Source organism: Saccopteryx bilineata, chromosome 6 (assembly GCF_036850765.1).
Source record: "Saccopteryx bilineata isolate mSacBil1 chromosome 6, mSacBil1_pri_phased_curated, whole genome shotgun sequence".
Lineage (NCBI taxonomy): Eukaryota > Metazoa > Chordata > Mammalia > Chiroptera > Emballonuridae > Saccopteryx > Saccopteryx bilineata.
In genome coordinates this window covers 63,090,680-63,106,622 of record NC_089495.1, presented here as the reverse complement: position 1 = coordinate 63,106,622, position 15,943 = coordinate 63,090,680, and the positions used below count along the sequence as shown (strand labels likewise).

General features: G+C 35.0%; 1 pseudogene; it reads right to left on the bottom strand.

Moving 5' to 3' along the window:
* Positions 1–12,214: 12,214 nt before the first annotated feature.
* LOC136309304 (large ribosomal subunit protein uL1 pseudogene) lies at positions 12,215–14,450 on the bottom strand (annotated as a pseudogene).
* Between the last annotated feature and the right edge of the window lie 1,493 nt (positions 14,451–15,943).

The window sequence follows — 15,943 nt, the reverse complement described above, 5'->3', positions numbered from 1 at the left end:
CCTGGGACTGAGGCACCAGCTGTCTGAAGCTACCACCCAAGAGATCCAAAGAAAATATTTTATACCTTTACATAATTTTAGTGTTAGAACTATTATATCACTTTAATTAAGTTTTGTTAGGGAATGCTTCATTAAACATTTTGAAAATCTCCATTTGCATGTATACAATTTTAAAGCATATTTTTATTCTTAACCATTAATTTAACTTTTCTCTGTAATTCAGCATTATTTTGGGATGCATTTTTCATGCATTGACTGAATATTAAATTATTCTCCATAAATATCATTTCTATGAAAGTGTATTTTGGTTTGGTCTTACATGTCTCCTTTAATTCCTTTTTGGAAATATTGACTTTGTTTCTACTCTCACAGTCTATATAAAAAAGGAAGGTCTTTATCTCTGGTACTAACTAAATATAGGTCACATTTAGCTAAATCAAAACAACAAATTCTCTATCACAGTGATATATAATTAGTGGAATACCAGCTGACTCAGTTTTAGTAAATTTGTATAGAACTAGCTCCTGGTCACCTTAGTTATTTCAGGAATAGACATAGTATCCACTTTTTTAGCAAAGTAAGCCATGAAATCTATATGCTAACATACTAAAATAAAAGCTTTCTTGCTTTCCTAGATCGATGCTTAGGAGGATTTAAAATTGAAACAGGACAATAATTGATTTGATGTTGCAGTAAAGCCAAAATAACAGAAACATAAGATAAAAGACTTTGTTTATGATGACAGTATTTGACAGCCAAATTAAGACAGAACTGATAAGATTACAATTCTTTGATTACCATTTATTCTGACCTATGATGGCACAGTGAATAAAGCATCGACCTTAAAATGCTGAAGTCACCACTACAAAATGTTGGGTTGCCTGGTAAAGGCAAGTGTGGGAGGATGCTTCTTGCTCCTCACCTCCCTTCTCTCTCTCTACTCCTTCACTAAAATGAATAAATTAAAAAAAAAAAGAAAAAGAAAAGATTATTATTTAAATATGATAATTTCTCATTTTGCTTAAATCAATTTGTGTTGAATTTTGTAACAAATGCACTTTGTACTTGCCACGGCCATGCAAAGAATAGCATGGCCCAATGTCGTAATTGTTTGTTATGACACTTATCCTTGAATGTATTTGAACATATCATGCAAAACTGATAAAAATGTTTACATGAAATATTTTGTCAAACACAAGGGTTGATAAATAAAAATTTTAGAGAATCATTCACATTTAGAATCTCACACTTTTGTTCACTTATTCAACAAGTCTTAAAATCTCCACTATGTATATGACACGGCTTCAGGAGTGGTACATGGGATCCATGTGGGGCTGATCTAACCTGACAAGATATAATAGGAAGTGACATAAAGTTGATAAGATTCTTACTTTCATTAAATTTATAATCACACACACACACACTCACATCCTATGAATGAATAAATTTGTAATTGTTACTTGCCTAACTCCTTTATTCAATTACCTCACTTTGTCTTCTTCTGCTACCCTAAACACACCCTAAAATCCAATCTCTATGTACTGTTTAGGTATGTCTTTGGTTTGGTTACCTAGAAGCAGAACCTAAAATAAAAATTCTTGTTCAAATGATTTTGAGCAGTAATTTCTAACCTTTTTTACACTTGGAGACTGGTGAGAATAGAAGAATTATTTTAGAGACAATAAGTCAAAAATCACCATAAGCATAAGTGAATTGGACTAAGATTATTGGGTCTATAATCTTCATACAATATCAAGATGGTTAACTCTTTAGCAGACTGACCTGAAATTTCTGATGGACCTGTCTGAGGATTGGTTAAAAAAACACTGATTTAGAGGGGAACAAATAAAACAGAATAGAACAGGGGAAGAAAAGATAAGCAAGAATGATTTCTTAACTAGAGATTAATTAGCCTAAACCACTTGAAAGCTATGAATGAAGCACAATTTGTACCACAGACTTATCTTGACAGCAAGAGGGGAAAATGTGTATCCTATGCGTCACTAAACCATTGGCTGAGGAGATCTACCTCCAGCAGGCCTGGTGGGTATATCTTCCAGGGGGAAACATTTGGCAAAGCACAAATGCCAATTTACTGGAGAAAAGAACAGCTGTGAGTTGCTATTAGCCAACATTTACAGCAACCAGAGATGAATACCTTGGCTAAAATAGATCTAGTAAGCACCATCAGCGTCCTCTTTGCCATGTCCATCCAGTTTAATGTGATTGTAGGCCTGCTGTTTCTCCCTGCTTAGGCTGTGCCTGAAAAGTTTCACATTGATCATTTGTTGCTTATATAACACTTTATGCCTTTATGGTCACTATAGTATAAAAACTTGCTTACGAGTGTGTCTACCTTAGTCTGAGAATTAATTAAAGGTAGTAATTAAACCTCATTAATCTTTATTTCCCCAGTGTCCAACACAGGGATGCAATCATGTTATTATGGATTGTACATATGCTATTTTTTTTGTTTGAAGGAGCTGACAAAATAAAAAACACAAAGCTGAAATTTTGGATTCATAGACCAATTGGCATAGAATGTTTTCTTTAATGCTGAGCCCATCTGAGTAAGTAAACTATTGAACAGACAGATGACCTGCAAGTGCTTTTAACTCTCTAAATCTCCATTTCTTAACATATTTAAAAAAAAAACAAAGATAATAAATATTGCTATAGGCCTGATCCCAAAACTAATTGAGATAATGTATATAAAGGGGTTAGCACAGCAACTAATAAATAGTAAGTTTTGAACATGTACTAAGAATTATTTAGCTAGTATTACTGATGCTTTTACTGAAAATCATAATTTTTAAATATCAAAATCTTATACTGAAATTTAATGATTTAGGTATTTGTAAAAAGTCAACAAAAGAAGGGTAGAGTGTCAGTCCTAAACTTGATATTTTCTGTATTGTGCCTTATTAGTAGATATTCAAATTCATGGCACCATGGCACATCATGCAATCTATTATAGATGTTGCTAACTTTCCTATATATATATCCTCCTTTTGTAGAGGCTAGAATTTATCCTGGATGTAGTCAGTTTAACACATTAATGTCATCATGTTATTGGTCTCTAAAGGAGAATTTCATGTCTTGATCTTAAATAGCTCTATCAATTTATAAGAGATATCTAGTAGTGACAGAAAACATGAGAAAGAAAGTATGTCGCATAATAAGGACCCAACTCCTGCAGCTTTCTTAATTAATTCAATTTCTCTAATCAATTATCCCACAAGATTGTGTTCACTATAACAATGATTCACTGTGTCAGAGGATTTGCAAAGGCCATCAGATTCTTCCTGAGATTGTTTTTTGATTGTTGTTGTAATTTTAAAAGTGCTTTCAAGAAATAATGTTTCCTATCATAAATTATTTCAAGAACATTTTAAAATATTGATTAGTACATTTCCTTTCTTCTTAAATCTTTACTAAGAAACACCATTAGAAATTTAAACATTTAATTATAGATAAAAGGATTCTCCTACACTTAGTCTTTTATACTTATTTTCATATACTCTGGTCTTTCTCAATAGCTTCCTTATTTTTCAATAGCTTCTTTTTCATGAAAATTTGGAACATGTAGATTAAATGATTGGGAGATATGTGTAATTCAAGGAATGTAAAGAACTCTAATGTTCTACTTTTATTAAAAGCTATAAATGAATTAAAAAGACTAAAATTGTCTGATCAAACAACAATTGTTTATTCTAAAGTATTATAATGTATTTGTGTATGTGTATGTGTGTGTCAATCAGATAGCAAGAATCTGGAGCTTGGAAGAAATGCATGTCTCTGTGTTGGGTTTATTTGTCTTACTCTCCTTTTATTACTACTGTATATAGCACGAAGAGAATTTGGTTCTTAGAAGTCACTCAATGAAAACTTATTGACTGGTTGACATACAGATTGATCTAATACATGTTTTAGTGTAAATAAAAACTAAAAATGTTGACAAACTATTCCATTTTTATTATTTAGTCTACTTGTTAGTCCATTTAGATTTTTAAAATGCGTTGTCTAGTACCCTTTTGCATCATGCCAGTATTTGTTTTAGGCCTGTGCAAACTCCAATTTATCATAGCAAAATAAAATTTGTTCTTATATTAATTCATTCATTCTAGTGACAAGTACTTACTGAATACTTATTACTTGCCTGATACTATGCTATATGCTGAGGGAAAGACTCCAAAATTCTAAATATTTACAACAACAAAAAAGGAATATTAAACCATTACCATTTATAATTTAAAAACTAATACAGATTATTCATGTCAACTAACTGACAACTCTCATTACATGATTACATGTGCCACAGAATTAACATCATAATCTTATCTTCAAAATGTAACAAAAACCAGAGTGGACATGGTATTATAGCTACTGAGAGCTTATTTCCATTCTCTTATCTCACCCACAAGCCTCAAGATTAAGTACTCTAGAACAACAGTTACTGAAAGATGTTTGTAAAGGCTCAGTTTTTATATATGGGTACAATTAAAATACTGAAATCAATTTTGGCCCCTCCTAGAAGTTCTCCTCCCAGTTCTAAAAAAGGATTCATATTTTATACCTACACTTTCAAGTTGTATTTTAATACTTTTTTCTTATTTTCCTAGCTCTGTTTAAGGAAATACTTCCCAGATACATTGTGAACAAGATATATGAAGTTTACGCTATCACATATCTTATAATTGAATTGGAAAGACAAAACAAATTTTAAAATGGTGATTCAGGTTAAAATAAGTGCTGTGGAAAAAAATGCAAGGCAAGCAATGTGTTGCAGGATGGTAGAACATTTGAGCTAGTTCTAAGTGATATGAACGGGAGCATTACTTGTGGGAAACATAATGTGTACTGGCCCTAATGTGGAAATACACTTGGAATAAAACAGGTACAAGAAATATGTCCCATGTACAAGAAAAAAGAGCCTTAGGGAGATAGACACTATGTCTTGGCTGTTGCTGGACATCTTTATTAGAGATTTAGTGATACATAAATCAGTATTTCTCTGGACAGATCATCCTAACCAATATAAAGTTATGTATACACAACCCACTCTAAAATAAAATGTCCTGCCCTACAGTAAGATAATGTGGTTTTCATTTTTGTTTTGAAAGAGAAGAAAATTTTAAACATTATTTAAGGAAATTCTCTGAACTTATAGTGCTCTTCTTTGTTATCTTCCAAGTTAGGTGTTTACAGTGGAACTTTACAAAATATTCTCAGGGTACAGAAGAACATTTTCCATTCTTTTGACCACTTTATCATTAGACATTTATTAATTAATAATTGAAAATACATTCATTTTCCTGAATACTCACAAACCAAAAAATCTTAGAGGATCTTATCATTTAGCTTTTGATCGTGAATAAGACATCCATGGTCTTGATACTGATAATGTAAGAGAAAATACAAATAGAAAATGACAAATAATTCTTCCTTTTGAAAATAAAGAGAACTTTACTCACCTTACTCCTGCTTCACTTTTTTTGTTTTACTTTAGAACACTTGAAAATATAAGTTTCCTTTCCATGTGAAATGTATGTAAAATTTTGGAAAATACTAAATAAACTTCTGCTCAGTTTTAAGACCCAGGAATGTCTTTTGTCAAGGCCCCAGGAACCACATCTTTGAAATGTAATCATTGAAGGAAATAACACCCCTATGTTTCATTTTCTATGAAAACATAAAAGCCTAACTTCAGTGGATAAGTTTTTTGTAAATTGCAAAACTACCTAATGTCATGAAGATGAGAATAGTTTGTTTTTCCTCACCCTTATTACCAGCTAAGTTAAGATAAACTATTTGTGACTGATGAGTTTGTTAAATTCTGTTACTTAGGGAGGGGTTATTATTTATATGGACAACATGGATGTAATGGGTTGTATCTGTTTGGCTATATAAATGGATGAGATTTCATTAGGTGTTTGCAATCTCTCTTTTTTAAAATTTTCAAGACTTTATTTATTTCAGAGAAGAGAGAGAGAGAGAGAGAGATGGGTGGAGGTGCAGAAAGCATTAACTCTCATATGTGCCTTGACCAGGCTTTCCAGGATTTTGAACCGATAACCTCAGCATTCCAGTTTGATGCTTTATACACTGTACCACAACAGGTCAGGCTGCATTTCCTTAGTATTGCCTGTGATGCATATCACATTCTGGTTAAATGCTAATTTAATAACAAAACTGCTCTTTTTCTCTTCAAACTTAGTAGAAAGGTTTTCTGGATTGGGAAAAGATTTTGGCTATAAATCTATTTTACCAACAATTTGTAAAGTGGAGATCATTGGTTAGGGCTGACCTTGGGGAGTAGGGTGGTGTTGAACTAGGACTGATAAAATGAGAGCTGACAGATATATAAAGAAAACAATCATCAAGTTGTGCCTGTCCAGGTAGTGGTGTAGTGGCTAGAGCATCAGAATGGGCTGTAGAGGACTCAGGTTTGAAATCTCAAGGTCACCAGATTGAGTGTGGGTTCATCCAGCTTGAGCACAGGCTCACCAGCTTGAGCAATGATTCGCTGGCTTGAGCATGGGATCATAGACATGACGCCATGGCCGCTGGCTTGAACCCAAAGGTCATTGGTTTGAAGTCCAAGGTCACTGGCTTGAGCCCAGGGTTGCTGGCTTGAACAAGGGGTCACTAGGTCTGCTGTAGCCCTGTGGTCTAGGCACATATGGGAAAGCAGTCAAAGAACAACTAAGGTGTCACAATGAAGAATTGATGCTTCTCATCTCTCTCCCTTTCTGTCTGTCCCTCCCTCTGTCTCTCTGTCAAAAAAAATTATCAAGTTGAGGAAAGGTATTATAAGACTATGAATCTAAAGCTGCACATACTAAGTTCAGAAACTGAGAAATAAATCAGAGATAAAACAACAGGTTTCAAATTGTGGTTTGAAGACAGAACATGAATTTGCTAAGGTGGAGGTCATAAGTTCAGCTGTGACTAAGAGTATTAATATTGTTCAGACATGATTGAGGCTTTGCTGGAATCTTCTACCTAAGTAAATTATTTCCACTGGAATAAAAACCTTTATGAACATTATTTTTTAGAGTATACCAGGGAAGAAGACCATTAAAATTCAAAGATTTATTTTTAATAATACTTGATATGCCCAATAAATAAAATTAAATAACTTAATATTTGAATTAGTTATTTTATTTTCTTCTTTAAGTTAAAAATATATATTTAAGATAAATTCAACCAGCAATAATGGACTTGCAGGAAAAAAAAAACATAGTTGGCTTTGTCTTTCCTGACTTAATGCTAACGAAGGACAATTATTTGGTCACTCTGAACATGTAATTAGTATTTTTTTCTCATTTCTTCTTACTCTAAAACTTAAAGTTTCTTTAATTAATGACCTTTATGAATGTTTGTTAAATTCATGTAAAGATAAGCACTTTTTTTTTTTTAACTTGGGAGAGAGCAATTAATACCTGACTGTATCAGGAGAATAGACTTGTGTTCCAGATATATACAGATGGGATTCTAAGTTCTAAAAAATATCCTTAGACCACAATACTTCAATTGGATGTCTATCTTTATGGATGAGAAGACTACAGAATCTAGCATGCTAAAGGAACAATTTAATTTTTTATTCTAATTTCTAACATCTCAGTAAATAATGAGAAATTCAGATTGCTCTAAATCTTTTTTTTAATTTTTTTATAATGTTCAACTCTTTATATGTATGTTATATTACTTATTTTGCATAAATGTGACAAACTTTATTGCTTGTAATTTACACCATGGTTAATAATAGCTGAAAGGCCATGCTTGCATTCTACACAGTTCTTTAAAATAAAATGCTATTCCATATGAATAAATGTTCAGCATTAATAAGTGCACTTGGAAGTGCTTTTACTCAAAACTAATTTTATGATTATTTTAGAAACAGACAATGTCAGTAAGTGTCATTTTAACTGATAAATTATGTAATAAAAAACCATTTACTTAGTGGAATATAAAGATTTAAAAATGTAAATCTCTAACAATAAATGCAAAATTTTTATATAAATTAGTACATTACTGGAAAAAGTATCTTGGTCTACTTTTCTTTTACAATATTTGATCCTATTATTTTTGTAACAGAAAAAATATTAATTGTGAAGTTTTTTATTAGTAAACAGATACAAATTTAAAATATTTAACTTATGTAAATAATGCTGATGGGGCTTCCTTCAGTGAAGTATAATTTGCCATTTGGCAATTTATCTATCTAGAAGAAAAAATGATACTATAATGAAGTATCTAAAACTGCAATATCTGAAACATTTTTTGTGTTACTATAGGATATGTCAAAAATCTGAAGCACATTTGATTTTGTAAGTATCATGATACTCATTAAAATGGAAATGTATTTTATTTAGGCAAGCAGATTGCATGGTTGTGATTGAAGAAAGGCAAACAGTTGGTGTATAGCCTGGCATAATCCCTGTGCACCACATCCATGCCGACACTGGAAGGCAGCAAGGCTTCCAACCAAAAGCAGTACTGTCCTTCCCCTCTATTATAAGTTAAGGAGGGTTAAGTCAGAAAAACAGAAACACATCAATTATTGAACAAAGATAGTTTAATTCTGTATTGTATTGGTAATTGGTTAAATATATCAGAGGCCTGAAAGGAAAAAGGAGCACAGAGCAGTTTCAGGTAACGGCAGGCTGGAGGAAACAAAGGAAGCATGTTGGCATCTCCAGATCTAGAACTGTGGAAGAGGGGTTCCGTGATCCTGTGTCTGTGACCTAGATCATTGATGAGAGGACACTAGCTGGTGCTGGTCACTCTGAAGGGATGTAATGAGGATGGTCTGGAAGGGCAGCAGGAATCTGAAGCTTGAAACCAACTGCCATTTCCAAGAAGGAAGTTTATTGCTATGGCAACAGTGGCAGAAACACAAACAAGAAGGGAGGTGGCCTCCCTTGTCATCTCCTCCTCTCTTCTAGTCACCATCTATTGCTACTACTTCAGACTCTGACAGAGCCACAAAAAAAAATATCTGGAGGATTCTATATTAGCATTTAAAATGAGAGGATTTGGAGGTAAAAGGAAATAGCTTATTAACACATGAAACATTCATGAGAATGCAACATCAGAGGGAGTTTCATACTATAGTTTCAGAATTATAGTTTTTTATAAGTGGAAAATATTTTAAATTGAGCTTCTCTATACCTCCTGAATGTCATGAGCTGTGGCAGGTTATATGACTAATTTTGGGATACCCAAACTGAGATGATGGAGAAGGTGCATGTGACCCAGGCAACCAGTGAGTGAATCTGCCATGATACTGTAATAACACAACTAGAAGCAAAGCCAGGCACAGGCCAACAGTCAGTGAAAACATGGGGCTGAATCTACCCAATACCCTGAAAACCTAAAACTGTATTTTTCCCTCAGCCACAAAAGGAAACGGCAACACTCTTAACACTTTAATTTTGATCTTGTAAAACTCAAAATAGGGGAAGTAAGTGAATCTCTGTGTCTAGACTTCTGACTCACAAAAATTGTGAGATGATGAATGGATGTTATTGTAAGCCACCAAGTTGGTAGTGATTTCTTTTTATTTTTTTCTTTTCTCTCTCTCCATATATATATATATATATATATATATATATATATATATATATCTGCTAGTGATTTCTTAGTTCAATAATAGAAACCTAATACAGATGGCCACCAAGGGTAATATATTTGTTTATGGTTAGTAGCCATGACCATCATAGTCATTCAGCTGCAGTTTCTCATTAGATTCAGACAAATGATAAAGAAACAGTGAAGCAAATAAATGGTGGGCCATCCCTTTATTCTAGCCTTACAACCGGCTGGTGAGTAAACACAAACACACAGGGCACCAAAACTCACTCACACATTCTCCGGTTCCACAACCAGGAGAATCTTTTCCATTTTTTCATAGAATGAAAGGCCCCACCATTCTCAGCAGAGTTCACAAAGCCCTTCATCCCTCTGGTTCCCATCTGCCAAGATGGCTTCTTTCTCTCCAGCACTCTTCCTCCGTGCTCTCATTCTGTGAAAACATGGCCTCCTTCCTCTTCCTTCTTCTTCTTAAAACTTTTGGGCACTAAAACCCTCATCCAGCAAACATTAGCATAACAAAACCCCTTCCCAAGCAGGAATGTAATTAGCAGTATCACCTGGCAGTGTCATTCACATGGGCAGAGCCATTTTTAACAAAGTGAACATAAAAATCACATTTTACAAACTTATTTGCACAACAGTTTGCTAAGTTTTCATCCCTGGATTCTTTCCATCATTTCAAAAAAATTCTAAATTCTAAGAAGAGAAAAAAGTGGAATTGTAACCTGGGATATTCCTTCAAAAGGAAAGCTGAAAGGGCCCCACTATGTCTTCATTCTGGGTATAACAAATTCTCATACACAACAAGTCCATTCAAATAAAATGAAGATAGGGAAAAAGTCTGTTTCCCAGTTGCTACAAACCAGATTGAAAACTTCATTCTCCAACTTATATACACCAAAAAATAAAAAGAAATAGAGATTGGAGTTTGCCAGGCATTTCTGAGATTGCTTGTCTGGGAGCTCAGATATCTACTATTCCCAGGGGTTGGTAATATCTTGATAAATAAATTCCCCTTTCAGCATTACAAAATGGCATTATTTTTGGTCAAAAATAGTGACTACAATTAGTTGGGGGTTCTGGACCTTTTGAATGGACTGTTCTTGATGGCATGTAGGCCCAGTGCAAGCAGCTTTCCTGCTATTTGAACACACTTTGTTAACTCCTGCTGACAGGTTTTATAACTATATTTATAGTGCATTGCCAGGTACCCACCACACTTAGAAAACTTATAAAGATTGCATACTTAACATAAGAGAAGAAAAAGTACTTGGTCGTCTCATAAAAGATTTAATACAGGCAGGCATCCTATGTGAAACTATTCCACTAACAGTGGACATCACTGATACTTGGACCAATTCTATGGAATATCAAAGTTGAAAGAAGAAAATAACTCCAGCTGTATGACCAAGAGTTGATATCATCCCTAGGACTGAACAAACTGCTACCATTATGGTACCTGGTATGAAGCCTTAGAATTGCCAACATTTTTTGTGTATGTTCTTCCAGAAAATGATCAGGATCAATTAATTTCCATGTGATAAAGCCTGCAATATATCTGAGCATTCTTTTCACAAAGTTATTTGAATTATTCCACCATATTTCATCAGTGGATCAATCATAATTTAACACAATATGAACTACAGGTAAGTATTGAAATGTTCCTTTGTACTGACGATGTTATGATGTTGACTCCCACTGAGAAAATTGCTCACACAACAGTGATTAAAAATAGCTGGGCCCTGATGCTTTAATGTCCTCTACAGTGAAGTGAAAATGGCACATCCTACTAAGGGCCAACCCAGGTTCTTATGGCCTTGGTCAATATCGGGAAGAGGTAACAGCACCCTCACAAGTTGCAGAACAAGTACCTTTCTTTATTATCTAAATCTAAACTACTAGTACAAAAGAACCTTGCCTATGAAATTTGTTACCTATTAAGAAAGCATAATTCACTAAAAAAAAAACCCATTTCCAATTTGGAATATCTAGTAGAAAGTTACACCAATTTACTGTAATGATAATTAGTATCTGGTTGCACATGGCACTAGATATTATTCATCATGAGCTGAAATCCAGATGTGGCTCTTGGATATGCCATCTTAAAATATCCCATCTTAAGACAAACTAAAATACATGTTTACATAAACTCATGGATCATCATTAATAATGGCTTTAGCTCTATGATGAGACCACTGGCCACCAAGCTATTAATGACTAAATATATAGTTATACGATATATATATAACTTGTTGTCAAACTCCAGCTCTCACACTCTATTCATCTCTATATCTGTCTCACCTGTACTGTCAAACAAAGATCATTGTAATTTTAAAAATGTCTGCAGTGAATCTGTACATGTATTCATCATTTCTACCATTGGTTGATGGATTTATATAAGTTCAAAAACATTACAGTCATGGTATTACCACAACAACAAAATCTTTCCTATTTGTCAACTATGGCAGCATCTGTGAAGAGGATATTAACAGGACCTATTTGTAAATTATACACAATTATTCCAACTCTACCCAGGTGTCAAGAGCATGGAATTGGAAGGTATTTATTTATTCATTTTTATGTGTAGTGGCAGTATGGTTTATTAAGCTGTGCCTTAGTACAGGCACTGGGGTTTGGCCATGGCTTTCTTGATGTATAAAGCCCAGACATTCTGCCAAAATGTTTGAGCAATGACACCAGGATATTAACAGATAAGTGAATGTTGTACACGAGTTTATCATCTGTTATATTCACATGGCCAACAGCCATTGCCAAACACAACACCTTCTTCATGTTCTCATTGGAACTCAGCAAAGAAGAAAATATTCCAGCCATTTTCAAGCCTTGGCCCAGAATTTGTGAGATCTGCTTGATCAGAGACTCTGAAGCCAGAAAGGCATCATACTTCCTGGTCAGCTTCTTGATCAGTTTCTTATTCTTGTTGAGTTTCTTCAGTGCCTTGAAGTCTATGTGGGGGTTATTCATGGCCCTGACTTTATCACAGTGCTGTTGGTCCCCCCAGGACACATACAGTGTAGAGTTTAAATAAGTCTGACAGTGCTAGAAAAGTATTAGCCCTTTTGCAGGTCTTAGTTTTTCAAGCTGCTCTGCCACTCCACCATCTCCGAAACTTCTGGTGTTTATGCTGCTTTCCTTACAGGACTTCCCACATGGCCTCACAGAGTGAGTCGCCAGATTACTGCTTCTGGTTCCTCACACCATGATAACCAGAAAAGACTGGAAGGTTTCAGAAGATAAAATGCACCTTCTATTTTTTTCCCTTCTTTATACTTAATTTTATTTAAAAATTAATATATTTTTAATTTATTGATGTTAGAGAGAGAGGAATGAGAGCGAGAAAGAGAGAGAGAGAGATAGATAGAGAGAGAGAGAGAGAGAGAGGAACATTGATCTGTTTCTGTATGTGCTCTGACCGCAGATCAAACCAGAAACCTCTGTGCTTATGGACAATGCTCTAACCAACTGAGCTATCCGGCGAGGGCCATGCTTAAATTTAAATCTGAACAGTCTAGATTTTATAACTTAGCACCCAAGAAAATTAGTACTTCTCTATGAGATCTAGAAATACATTTCCATACTTGACTACTCTTTCCAACACCACCCAGCTAATATGTCCACCAAATGAAGTATCAATACTAGGTGGATATAGACATCATCTTTAATCAGACTGTGGGTGATGCACTGTGCTTCCAGGACTTGTTTTCTTCTATATATGACAGGCCCTCCCTTACCTTCAATTTGGGTCTTAATGAGCTTATTCTACAAAAAAATGGTACAATTTTTGATACTGACCAAAACCCAGCAGTGTTAGTGGCATTTCTTTTTTTACTATCCATTCTAAATACTGCAGCCTTCTTAGAGCTGTGAGGAACAGGAATTTTTATCCCTAGCACACTCATCCTTACCTAGATTGATAATTATAAAGCCTAATGTATGATCCTCAATTTATGAGACACTCTATAGGAAGTTTGCTGATCAGACAGCCTGGTCTTATAACTGGCCCATGTTCAGCTCTCAATGCAGTAATTATTCAGTTCAAGGGATTTTAGATACTCTGTTTTAACCTTACTGCTCTGTTTTCATAAATAAGTCTTAATGCTTCTGTAAAGCCAGTAGCCACGGCCACCATCACAGCTGCCTGGCCCATGCAGGTTCGCATTTGATTCTGACAGACAGTAATGAAACAATGGAGCCAAGAACTGGTGGGCCATCATCTTTCTCCTAGCTTGCACCTGGCGGGCAAGAAATACGCACAGTGGGAAAATACTTCCCTTTCCATTCAGGGCTTCCAAAGTCACTGACTTATTCGAGTTTCCTAGAATCACAGGTTTCTACCTCACCAGCCTTATTCACCTCAGTTCCCTACCTCCTTCTCTCTGCACAAACTGGCTTCTCCTTCAGCACTCTGCCATCTTGGCTGCTTCTCCTGGCCTCTTCCACATGGCCTTTCTCTGCTCTCCTCCAACATGGGCTCCTCTGTCCCATTTTATAGTGTAGAAATCAAAACCTTTAATCCAATAAACAAACAAGGAAGTCTCTGATACAAAGTCACTTATCTGAGGCAAATGGGATTCCCCATATCATGCAACAGTCAATGATGAGGAAAGGCTTAGTATTAAAACTAAGCCTTAGGGTATAATGACCCTGCCTGCTTACAGCCTGTCCCCTACACCCAATGCAAACTATAAGTGAGCAAACAAATACATCATATTTACAAACTTATTTGACCAACACGCTTGTCATAATTAGTTCAGTCAACATGTACCTGGATAACAATTATGCAAAATTCTTGTGCTTTTGAAGATGGTCACGGCTGTATACTCTCGCATTCCATTTAGATTATGAATACTTTGAACACTAAAGTTAAAATTCATATTTCATATAATCCTGACCTATTTGTAAACAATTCACAGAAGATATATCTATATGAAAATTCTAAATTCATGTGACTCATTTAGTTCAATTTTCAAAAAATATATATCTTGTCTCTTCAACTGGTCTGTTTTCACTATTGATATATGTATGGCCAATAGTCACAGTCATTGTGGCCTTGCAGGTTCTCATTGAATTTGGACAGATGGTAAAGAAACAGTGGAGCCAAAATATGGTGGGCCATTCCTTATTAAAGTCTCACACAGGCCGAAGAGCAAAGACACAGGGCTCCCAAAGCTAGGTTCCAAAACAGGAGAATCTTCTCCAGTTCCTCTTAGAATCAAAGGCCCCACCAGTCTCAGTAAAGCTCGCAAAAGCTCCTCAGATCTGGTTCCCCATCTGTACACCTTCTTTTTCTCTGTACATGGCTTCTTCTTCAGCACTCTGCATTCCCTCTTCTCTCACTCTGCAGACATGGCTTCTTTCTTTGCCTCTTCTTCTTCTCTGCTCTTTTGAAAACTTTCTGGCATGAAAACCTCTCCTCCAGCAAAATTTAGCAACAGTAGCCCTTCCCAAGCAGAAAGGTAACTTGCAATTTCAGAGACCACAATTACTTGGCACTGCCCAACCCCCAATGCAAACTGTAAGCTAGCAAACATAAAAATCACATTTTACAAACTTATTTGACAACAATATAGAAACATAATATACATCCTTATGATTTCCTTGAATTGACTACCTCAACTTTTAAATATAATAGATAATAAATGTGTACTGCTTGACACTTTTACAGATTTATTTGTGTTTTGCCATATTCAATATATTAATAGTAGAGTGTTATTAGTTTTATTATTCTGAATAATGTATTTATTTGTGGGCATATAAAATACATCTTATAGCCTGATCAGGCGGTGGCGCAGTGGATAGAGCATCGATGTGGGATGCAGAGGACCCAGGTTAGAGACTCCTAGGTCGCCAGCTTGAGCGTGGGCTCATCTGGTTTGAGCAAAGTTCACCAGCTTGGACCCAAGGTCGGTGGCTCAAGCAAGGGGTTACTCAGTCTGCTGAAGGCCCACGGTCAAGGCACATATGAGAATGCAATCAATGAACAACTAAGGTGTCGCAATAAAAAACTGATGATTGATGCTTCTCATCTCTCTTCGTTCCTGTCTGTCTGTCCCTATCTATCCGTCTCTCTGACTCTCTGTCTGTATCTGTAAAAAAATAAATAAGTAAATTAAATAAAATACATCTCATACAAATAAATAAAATGCTGATTGAAAGCACAATCAGGAAGTTTTCTAATTCCATTCATCCAGAGTCCCTGTGTCTCTCCCTGTTATCGTTTATTCTGCTAGTATCCAGAGATAGTCTCAAAGAAACTAATTTATTCATGAGATTATTTACTCAAATAGTAGAAGATAAGTACATCTTTCTAAAATTTTCTCAC